This window comes from Monomorium pharaonis, chromosome 3, assembly GCF_013373865.1.
Source record: "Monomorium pharaonis isolate MP-MQ-018 chromosome 3, ASM1337386v2, whole genome shotgun sequence".
In the NCBI taxonomy this organism is placed as follows: domain Eukaryota; kingdom Metazoa; phylum Arthropoda; class Insecta; order Hymenoptera; family Formicidae; genus Monomorium; species Monomorium pharaonis.
In genome coordinates, this window is record NC_050469.1 from 25137265 (window position 1) to 25147991 (window position 10727).

Sequence of the window (10727 nt, forward strand, 5' to 3'; positions counted from 1 at the left end):
TTTCATCTCTCGCGGCACACAACAAAACGTTCCCAGTTGTTTCGCGACAAAGGGGGAAAAAAAACCCCGTTTACGTCGTTTTCATAAAAAGGACGAATGGAAGAGCGTTTCAATCACGGCGCACTACGGAGCGTCCGGCGTCCCCGGCGCGTTAAATAATCGTCGCCGTCGGTGTCGCCGATTGTGATCGCGGCGATCGCGTTATTACTTTCAATCGGCGTAATCCGGAGCGCCAATCGCGGCCGCATTGTGCCGGGACACGCACTGACGAGTTGACGCGTCATTTACGGAAATTGTAAACGCTATGAAATCCTCGCGCGTCCGCGCGCGCGGATCGAGGAGGATTTAACGATCGACGAGAGCGATCGACGCGTCGTCGTCGCGCTCGTCCAGTCACTCGGAACCGCCGACAGCGCGCGGGGAATCCAATCGCGCGGGCCTTGGTATTCCGGCTGTGTGTGTGTGTGTCCTGCCGCTGCCCGTTGTTACTGTTATACCGAGCTCTGCACTCGGTCAAGAGTGATTTTTCGCAATCAATAACTTCGCTGTTTACGCACCGCTTCCTGTGCAGCGCCCGCGCGCTCTCTTCGCTGCCCCCGCGGGCACGGCGTTGTAATTACATTTGCACCGCTCGGCGCAGCGCGGCGCCGCGCCGCAAAGCTTTCAGAATTCTCCTGACGGAATTTCATCGATCCGCGCCGCCCGCGCCGGGGCGATCGCGCGCGCGATAGAGGACGGAGCCCGCCGCTAGACGAGAGAGAAGACAGCGCGACCGACTATTTGTTGCTTCTTTGAACGTTTAATTAAACTCGAGCGCGGATGTAAGCAAATTTCTCTTATTTCATTCGATCTTCCCCGGCCACGTCGGCAAGCAGAAACAGAGTACCGTCTCTGTTACAACCCTTCCTCTTTCCTGTCGCGCGGTATTACCCAGACGTGATATAAATATATATATATACGAAACGTCAGGCTGATCTTCACCGTCTTAAGATCTAATTAAGCGAGATGACTTTATCTGCGAATCTATAATGTCTTTTTTAATGTTACGTTTGCAGTCTTGCGATATATATTACACGTTCTCAACAGAGATAAAATTGAACAATTATTAAAAGATAATATATAATTGTTTAAGCTAAAAGAATACAAGTTTTGTATCGAGATTCTTTGCATTTTTCTATTATTAAATATTTATATTATTCCTGCACCGTATTTAGTAAATGAAATTTAAAAGCATAACAATTTTTTACGCAATGATTTTATATACTGGAAAGTCATAAATTACTACAGTATTAGATAAAAATATTGGCACAGTATTTCTAAAGAAAATAGCGATACAATACTAATTTTTGTAAAACACTTAATTTTTTATTTTTATGGATAATTACATGTTACAGAAATTAACATAAATGAATGCAATTACAAGAAAGAATTGAAAACGTCTTCTGAAAACATTTTATTTGTGAACAAAATTATTGGCATATTGATAAATGTGTATTCATATTGATAACGCAATCTATCATCTTTTGTTACAACAAAAGGAAGTATTGAAAGTCTCGTTCATACTTTTTATCATTTAGATCAATTTATCTGAGTTGCAAAAAATAATAATGATAGCTGGAAAAATGGAACTTTAATGAAAGTATAAAATGAACAAAATTTGCAAAAAAAAAATACTTTGCTGCTATTTTTTTTGAAAGCACTTACTATTTTGTAATAACAATTGTGCGTTTTGCCAATACTTTTATCCAACATTGTATATACTACGATAAAAAAGTCTCTTTTTAATAAAACTGCAATTGGTATTTAATGATTTGAATTTCTTTCTTAGTTACGTCTTTTCCTAAAATTATAATTATTTTTAAATTATTATTATATATTGAAATTGAGATTGGATGAAAACTAACAGTTTACGAAACAACCAACGCATAACTCTGACAATTTGACTTCGACGATGATCTCTGTTCATGATAGAAGTGCATTTGTAAAGGCGTCTCCCGACTTTTTGGAAAATCGAGATTTCGTCCACCTAAACACAACTACACGTCACGCCGCGCTGTTCCGCTCGACACGTTCACCGAAGCGTAACACAGTTCGAGCCAGCAGAATTTCAAAACGGCGGACATTTCCGCCACGATGTCTAGCGCTGCTGCCGCGGCCGTGACACTGCACAAATGTGTGGCATCGGTTTTTCGTGCGTACTCGCCGCACCACTCCGCGTCGCGCGAAAGAATCTCCCTGATGCGACGCGACGTGTCGGCGGCGCAAAAAGGAAATGCATTTTGACACGGAGCACAACCAAGCGGAAGTTTAAATGCATTTCTAAAACCACGGAGAAACTTTCAGAGCGTCGCTCGCGCTGTCGCGTCGTGGGGAAAAATTAAAAAATATAACTTGTTAAAACTACTCGGTAGCAGCGGAAAAAAAGTTTAATCCCGTATTCAAAAGAGTCTCCCAAGAATAGAACATTTCTCGCAATATGCAGTGACGCCAATTCGCTAATTCTCCGCTTATTTTCATCACGCACTAGACTTTTACTTCATCTAATCGTACATCCCTCATTTTTTCATTAAGAAACAGACTACCGATCTCTTTACATTTAACTTATGAATATTACGTTTATTTTCACGCGATAATTGCAATGGACATTGACTAATTCAACGTAATCTTCTTTGTTTCAGATGTGAACTGTTCCCAAAAGTATTATTGAATCGCGTTACGCTAGAAGTGATCGGAAATTGCAGTGAGGAAGGTAAGCCGCTATTTAATGGGTAATTAAAATATAAATATCAGAAAATTGCGGAATTATTTAATATTTCTGGAAATACAGGTGATCGCAGTAATAATCAGCTTTGGTACTGTAATCGTACTCTCTATCTGTGCAAATGTAGTAACACATAGTACACATTTCCCAGCGATTACAGATAATGATTGATCGCTCGCTTATTGAAATTTATTACAATAATAAACCGCTCTATTATTATCATGGATTTATTAACGCAATATATTATTGTTAATAAATAATTCTTTCTGCGTGATCAATAATTGCGTCACATATTGCGCCCGCGGCGCAAAACAATTTCGATTACTATTATTATTCATTCGACGCGCATCTTCTGTCTATATAGCGAGAGCAATTAATGGAAGCCGTTTCGCGTAATTCGCATCTTCTGTTTTTCTGTTACAGGAACTCCTGACTGTGCGTGTGCCGCGACTTTTCTCTCTACTTATTATCAGAAGCATTTCTTACTATTGCAATGTAATCCGTAACACGGTGTTCCCGAATAAATAAGCGGTTATTCGTATTTTTGAGAATCGTGATAGCTTCGTAGTGAGCAAATGTAATTAGCGCGAAAGATTAAAAAAAAAAAAAAAGAAAATTGGAGCATACTACCTGTAACTCGTAACTTGCAACGAAGTAACGTTTTTTCCTCTTTCTACTCGATGATAGTTTAATCGACGATAATCGATTTATTAAAGTTCTTCGGTAATTCACTTGTTTAGTCGAAAGCGGAGATCGATGTGTACATAGCAAGAGTTTTGTATATTTGTAAAATAGATAGGGCATTTTATTATAAATATATATATATATATAAATACATAAACAATAAAGTTATTTATATATATTTTAATCACAAAAGGTAAGCGTACTTCTTTCTCTTATCCTGGCACACTCGCGCGATTCGCTTCGCCGTCGTCCGCGTCTCTCATTGTTCCGCCAAGCGGCGGGGCGGACGGATCGACCAGCATATTGCGACGCTTAATCTAAAATTCTACCAGCCGTTGTGTGTATAATGTATCCATTTGTACAAAGTTGCGCGGGAGTATTAATATCATTAACACTCGGCGAACGGTCGATTCGTTTGTTTGAACGGCCGGGCCCTCCGCCGCCGCCGCTTCGTCCCGCGAAGGGCAAACGACAAGTCGGCAAAAGTCCGGCGAAGTCGGCGCCAAAAGCATTAAATATTATTACATCCGCCGTATTATACATTTGCCGCCGTCGTTGCCGCGCGCTCCGACGCTACGGCGCGCGTCGATGATTAATAGGGATACTCCGCGTAGCGTGACGTCGAGTAATATGTGCGCATTGTAATAATAATAACTCAGTACGAGAGGCATAAATTCGCGGATGGGTTAATTAGTACAAATTACTGCGGTATCAATTCCCGCCTGCTGCTATACTACATTGCAAGCGGTCCGCCGTGGCGCGTTAGTAGCCGCGCGGATCGACGAATTAATTCATCGTTTTAAGCCATGTCTTTGCGACGCCGAGAATTGTAGAGCTCGTCGAACGAGATCGAGATACTGTGTGTAAATATTTAGTTTTCTGTTGTATCGATGTATCATAATTGTATTAAAAGCTAATGTCCCCCGCTCTCCCCTAACCGCCCCCCTTTGTAAATGTTGCCGCCTGTCGGGGCGGCAGCAATTAACGGTGATTACTTGCGTTTCGCAATAAAAGGAAAAGGTTAAAGTGACAACGATGGCGTCCTTAACTTACCCAGAAACGAACGCTTCGCCCGGGAGGGATATTTATTTGTTCCTTCCGTAACTTTGTGTTCGCCACGAATTCCCGGTATTGAAACGTCAACGTTATTTCTTCCATACACAGCGATGTCTGCTTTATAATAAAGTTAAACACAAAGAACTTGTTTATTTTATATACACACATATATATATACATACATACACATATGTATATTGTTTTATTTTTCAGATTTCGATATTATTGGATCGTCGGAAGACATTAAAAACACATTAACGAATTTTACATTAAGAGATACGTAAAATACTTCTCCGTAACGCTTTCTGGCTTGAAATATTCCTCGCAGCGCACTTTTGTGCACTTTCTACAACACATCATAAAGAAGAATTCTTTGCGCGCAGTTTTATTACGCGACCTGACGGAAAGCTACTCACATACCTGGAAAAGCAGTTTCGTATTTTTGTAATTATTCGGACCCGAGAAACCGTGGAGCCGAGGAGAGTACACGGCTGGCAGCGTAATAATATCCTAAGAAGAAACTTAATATCTTTGAACTCCATGCTATCGACAGCTTCGACCGGTGCCAAGTAGGTATCTTTTTTGACAAATCGCTTTTAAAGATCAGCGCGAAATGGAGACCAATTAAACCTTTTAATTGAAACTTAGTTCTGCATAGTGGCTGGAAGTTGTCGCAAAATATTTTTGAAATGAACTTGCGCAATTTTTCAATAAATTAAAAATCTCCTTTTAAATAATAATGGAGTTTTAAAAATTAAAATTAAACGTTGTGCGCGTGCGTAATTTTAGCTACAAATATAAATAACTGACGATAAATAAGACTAGAACTGAAACAAGTATAATACGAGAAAAAAAAGACTTTTATTGCCATGATGAAGGTGGGCTTACATTAAAGAGAACAATTCCTATTGTCGACTTATAAAACGAGCCATGCGAATCGCTTTCGCGATATCCCGCGAATGAATGCAATGCAAGATCGATCGCGATACAATGGCGACAGATCGCTCCTTCGTGCGGGCTCACCTTTCGGATCTCGATCCTCCTCCTCTCTCTCTCTCTCTCTTTCTCTTTCTCTCTCCCGCCCCACTTTTGGTTGCCATTTGTGTCGTGCAATGGAGTGCACTGGTCCTGACAGCACTTCAGTCCCCTGCTTTCGCTTTGTCCGCTGCTCCGCTCCGACAATGAGACTCGGCTTCGCGATATGAATGAATCCTTCCCAAGCCCCGGGTACATCCCCCTCGGGCTGGAAGTGCTGCAGGTCCCCTCTTCCCCTTTCCTCCTCGCGCACATCCGATTCCCGGCGTACCGGGAATACCGCCCAGAGCACTGCCGGAGCCCGCTCATATTTCCTCCAATAAAGTCAAACGTTCTCGGGCATGACCCCTTCCGGCGGATCAACCAGCGATTCGTCCATATCGACACCTCGGGCGCCTCTCAAGCGGTACGTACATGCCGTCTCGTTTGAAATACTTCGAGACTCCGTGTGGGACTCCTTCGAAATTATTCCCATAATGTCATTAAGCGATCCCATTCCGATTGTTTTACGTTATGAAAATTCTTTACATGTCTTACCTTCGGGCTCGACTAAGATTTCGCGATTTTGGAATCACGATTTTTTTTCTTAAAATCTTCGAGGTTTCTATCGCTAGCAATTTATATTAAATATTAATATTAGATATCACACACATTTGAGAGAAGTAATTCAATAACTCTCGAGTACTTGAGAAATAAAAAATGGAGACGACAGAAGAGCAGAAACTGATCGTATTGTAAATAGTGTAAATATTTAACTTCAATTTATACGTATATCATTGATGAATCGGCGCACATATTTTCGAAGATGGAACAGATACGTCCTGAAACAGGAAGCAGACACGAACAAAAGCGACTTTTTTTTATTCGAAAGTGCGCACCTGCGTAAAAATTGCAGGTTTATTTATACCTGTCTAATGGATTCTATCGGGCTTTCCCGGAGTTTTTCAGATGCGTAACGTCCACGCCAATCTTGTTATTCGCTCGATCCATTAGCGCTCGATGTAACGCGCATGTGACGCCCAATTTTTGCTAATTGCAATATATTTTCATCCCTCCGCGCCGCTGGCCGTGTGGGCTTCCGAAAACGGTAAGTCCACACCACGCGCGCTTTCACTTCTCGTGGGACCGTAAGGCGGGGCGCGCGGACGCGTGCGCGATAGAAACTATATTAACATCACATAAAACCGTGGAATCGCGGCGAAACTTATGTGGTTATTTGTCCCCTGGGTGACCACGTTATACGTGCGTCAAGGCGGTCTATATATCTTCCTTTTGAGAGAAGGCTGCTTTCCTTTCGTTCCCCGCCTCTCTCCGCGCTTCTCGGCGTCAAGCCCCCAACGTGAGAGAAGACTCTCGCCGAGTCGCCGTCCGGTCAGACTCTGAAAATGGTAGAGTCAGATAATGAGGCGACCATTTTTTCTTATTTCCGGCGAAGCACGTGAATACTGATTTATTTCGCGGCACGCGCGAAACTCGTCGGCGCCGAAAGTATTTTCCATTTCCTCGACGTCGCGGCCGTCGCTCGAGATACCAGGCAGATATGGCGAATACCGCTGGGGCCATCTCGTCGTCTCTCTCGCGCCCGCCTGACGTTGATGCTCATTTAATGATAATGTCGACTATCGCTTTCCCTCTCCTCGCTTCCCTCTCGCTATTCCCCTCCGCGCGTCGGAGATACTTTTCTCAATTGGAAGATCGAGGCTCTCGATATCCAATCGCCTGCGCCGGCGTCTTTCCTATTTGTTCCATCTGCCACGTACGTATCTGCCCATCGCCTCGTTCGCAGTATTTTCGCAGATGCATGATGAACGAGCTTTCATTATCATTACGTCCGCGCGGATAGCTCAATCCGATTGATCGCCATATCTCATCTCGATCTCACGTCGATCTCTGGTTGTTATTAACCGCTGACGCAACAAGAACGCCAGGCGACTTTACGGCTGCTAAAAGTTGCGCGAAAGACTAATTAAGACGCGGGCAATCATTATGCGGCATAAAGAACGGTTGAGATTAATTGCTGAAGTTCCGCGCCTGCATGAGGAGTCGGCGAGAAGAGGCGCGCAGGCCTCTCTCTCTCTCTCTCTCTCTCCCTCTCCCTCTCCTTCCCTCCACCTCTCGTTGCCCGAGCACGGTGCAATAATAGCGTAAATTGCGACGTAATGAATGCAGCCTGACAGAAAGTAACGAAGCTCCTCGTCGTCGTCGTCGTCGGCCACTTCTCTATTCCGCTTGTGACATGATCTACAGCAAACGGAGACGGCAGCGCACATGCACAGCGCGGATGCGTGAGAAGTGCGTGCGAGCACTAAAGCGCCGCACTTTATCTTCCCTGTCCTCGCATTCTCGCAAATTAATTAATTAATTAATCCTGTCGTGTGCCAGCACTTGTACAGTCGCGATTGCAGCTCTCTAATTCTGACTTGTTTTCTTTTTACATCACGTAATGAAAGGGTGAGCTTGTCTTTGGCAAACGACACGAAATTCAATTTTGTATTTAATAAAACAAACGTTAGCTGTTGAAAAAAAAGGACAACATGTCCCTCTTCGCAATAACTTGTAATAAGTAACACGTTTCCTAGCGAATTTACACAATCCGGGGATCGCAATTAAATGTCCCTACAACCTTGGTTAGAGTTGGTTTATTTTATTTTCCATGAACGGTAAATTTATTAAAATAACGAGATGGTAAAGCCCCCTACAATTAATTTGTAATTGGGGACATGACAAAAGAACTCAGATCTACGTAAATGGCAAATAATTATTTACGACAATCACTAGCGCAAACTCACGCTTCATCGGTAGACAGGGAACGAGGGAGGATTGAATTATTTAGCGGGATTAATGTACCCGTAGTCGTCGTTACCCCCGCTCGAGTTACCGTGACGTAGATATTACGTAGGCGCGAGGCACAGGAGATAGGTTTTCAGGTAAATCCACGAGCCGGATCCAAGATGGTACACGTTCGATGTACACGCTGCTGAAAGGTCCGCGTGCAGCATACGTTGCGCAGCGCGGGTCTCCTTTGAAATCTGCTTAGACGTCGTGCGCGCCGCATAATGTAGGAGCCGGCTGTACGGCTTAACGTGAGTAAAGCGAAGTGATTGGAGCGAAAGAAAGTAATGAGAATAATTGTTCTCTTGTCAAAAACGATATTCCCGCACACAGAATGTATGAAGTACAAGATTTCATTTTTAATAAAAGAAAGAGACGTGAAATAAATGTGGAAAATTGTAAAAGACAAAGTTGCTGAATGTATACCAGTCACCTAAAAATTGTTCCTTATTAATATTTTATATTTTCACTTCATGTAGACATATACTAATAAGAAGAATGAAATAAATGAGAAATGTATATAATAGCAATATATATAAACAAAAGTTTTATATACATAAATCAAAAACAGATTACATTTTGTTTTATGCATGTTGACAATACTAAAAAAAATCAGGTAAAACCAATACTAATTTTTGATTAACTTATGTAAATGAAAGTAATGTAATCATGCAATTTTATATTAAATTTTTATATAAGTAAAATCTTTTCCAAAAGACTTATTATTTAGAACATTTTATATACAATGTATTTTATACACATATATTTGCAATTATTATAAAGATTAAATTAAAATTTCTATAAAATTTATTCAGTTTTTCTTAACTTATACGATATCACAATTTTTATTGTGTGTATGTGATAATTGATAAATGACAAAACTAATAATAAAAACGAATAATATAATATCAATTGTAAAAGTAAATTCAAGTTGGTTTTATTTTGTTGGTTCTATCTATCCATTTATCTATAATTGTATTTAATAATTATTAAATATTTTATTTTTTTTCGATAAATTAGTAATAAAATAAATATTAGTTAATATTATCCTAAATTTAATTATTTATAATTTTGATACTTTGAAAGGACAATTTGGGAGATTCACAGGTACAATTTAAGTGATCAGTTACTTAAATCATACTTCTTGCAACATTTTACTAAAAGACTTATAATAAATAAATTTTTATTGCTGAAAGATTAAATTGTAGCAAAAAATGCTGAAACATCAAACTATAATTTCCAACGTTCGCTCATGTCCAAATTAAAATATCAAATATAATAGAAAATAACTTGAGTGGTAACACATTTGGTAACTCTCGCCTAATAGACACGATTGTGACGTCTCCCTAATAAAGAACTTGTCGAGAGTTCTCGACCGAAATTTCTCATTTTCTTCCCTATTTTTTTTTTCTCATTTCACCGACCACTTGTACGAGCATACGGATCGCGCAACACGTAACGCGGCAACTCGCGTGTGTTTCGCAGTTCAAGGCGTGAGGAATGTCGAAAATAATTGAGCTCGTCGACCCTACTCTCGGGGTAGTTGTTGCGCTCGCAGTTGTAGCCGTGAGCGTGCGAGTTACCGGCAACCGTTGGCCGACAACTGCCGCATAAAAGCAAGCAACAGTGCCGCGTTTAAAAGGAAAAAAATGGGGGAGGGGCAAGAAAGAAAGGCAGAGGCGCGGCGCGGCTTTCTTGAAGAGTGCAAAGGAATGCTAAGGAGCGCACGTGGGACCGAAGTACCGAAAGTTTGTCACTTTGTGTGTCGGGGGAGAAAAATGCTTCCATCAACACTCGCGCGCGAGTACCACTTCCTTAGGTTCTCTGCATTAACATCATTCCCGCGAGTACAATTCGCTGCGCATGCAACTCGATCTTTCTCCTGTTCACGGCATAAAGATGAGAAGACTCGATGCTCGTAATTCGGTATTATTCTATGAAGCGTTTTTATTTTCCTACTTGTTTTTGACAGAATAATTTGTGGCACTTTTTAATAAGCAAGGTGGACTTGTGTATTCTTTACTATCGTTAAATTCGAGTATAATTGAAATAATTAACATTGAAAGTAATATACTTTTGAAATATACATGTATGTTTTATACAAGTAATTAGATATATATATAATTATGTATAATTATTATATCACAGAATTATTAGATTGCAAAAATTAACTTATATTTATAACTCTTAGATTATCTTTATTTTTATTATTTAAATTACATTTTTATTTACAGTATCTGTGATAGCTGACGGTTATTTCAATCATAACTATCCTTGTCTTTTTGAGGCACGTTCAGAACGCAAAATGCAAATTGGATCGCAATTTACATGATTTTCTCAATTCGATTCAAGTTAGCTT

At 40.8% G+C, this 10727-nt stretch overlaps 1 protein-coding gene and 1 long non-coding RNA gene across 2 annotated transcripts in view; both read left to right on the forward strand.

Moving 5' to 3' along the window:
- LOC105829437 (toll-like receptor 6) overlaps positions 1-4643 on the forward strand; it is a 56586-nt gene extending 51943 nt beyond the window's left edge. Inside the window, exons 2-3 of the mRNA XM_028189227.2 lie at positions 2679-2749; positions 3185-4643. The gene's annotated coding sequence lies outside the window, so the exon portion shown is untranslated. The remainder of the gene's footprint in view (positions 1-2678; positions 2750-3184) is intronic.
- LOC118644823 overlaps positions 1-9629 on the forward strand; it is a 114930-nt gene extending 105301 nt beyond the window's left edge. Inside the window, exon 2 of the long non-coding RNA XR_004962606.1 lies at positions 4715-9629. This is a non-coding gene — a long non-coding RNA (uncharacterized LOC118644823). The remainder of the gene's footprint in view (positions 1-4714) is intronic.
- Positions 9630-10727: the final 1098 nt, after the last annotated feature.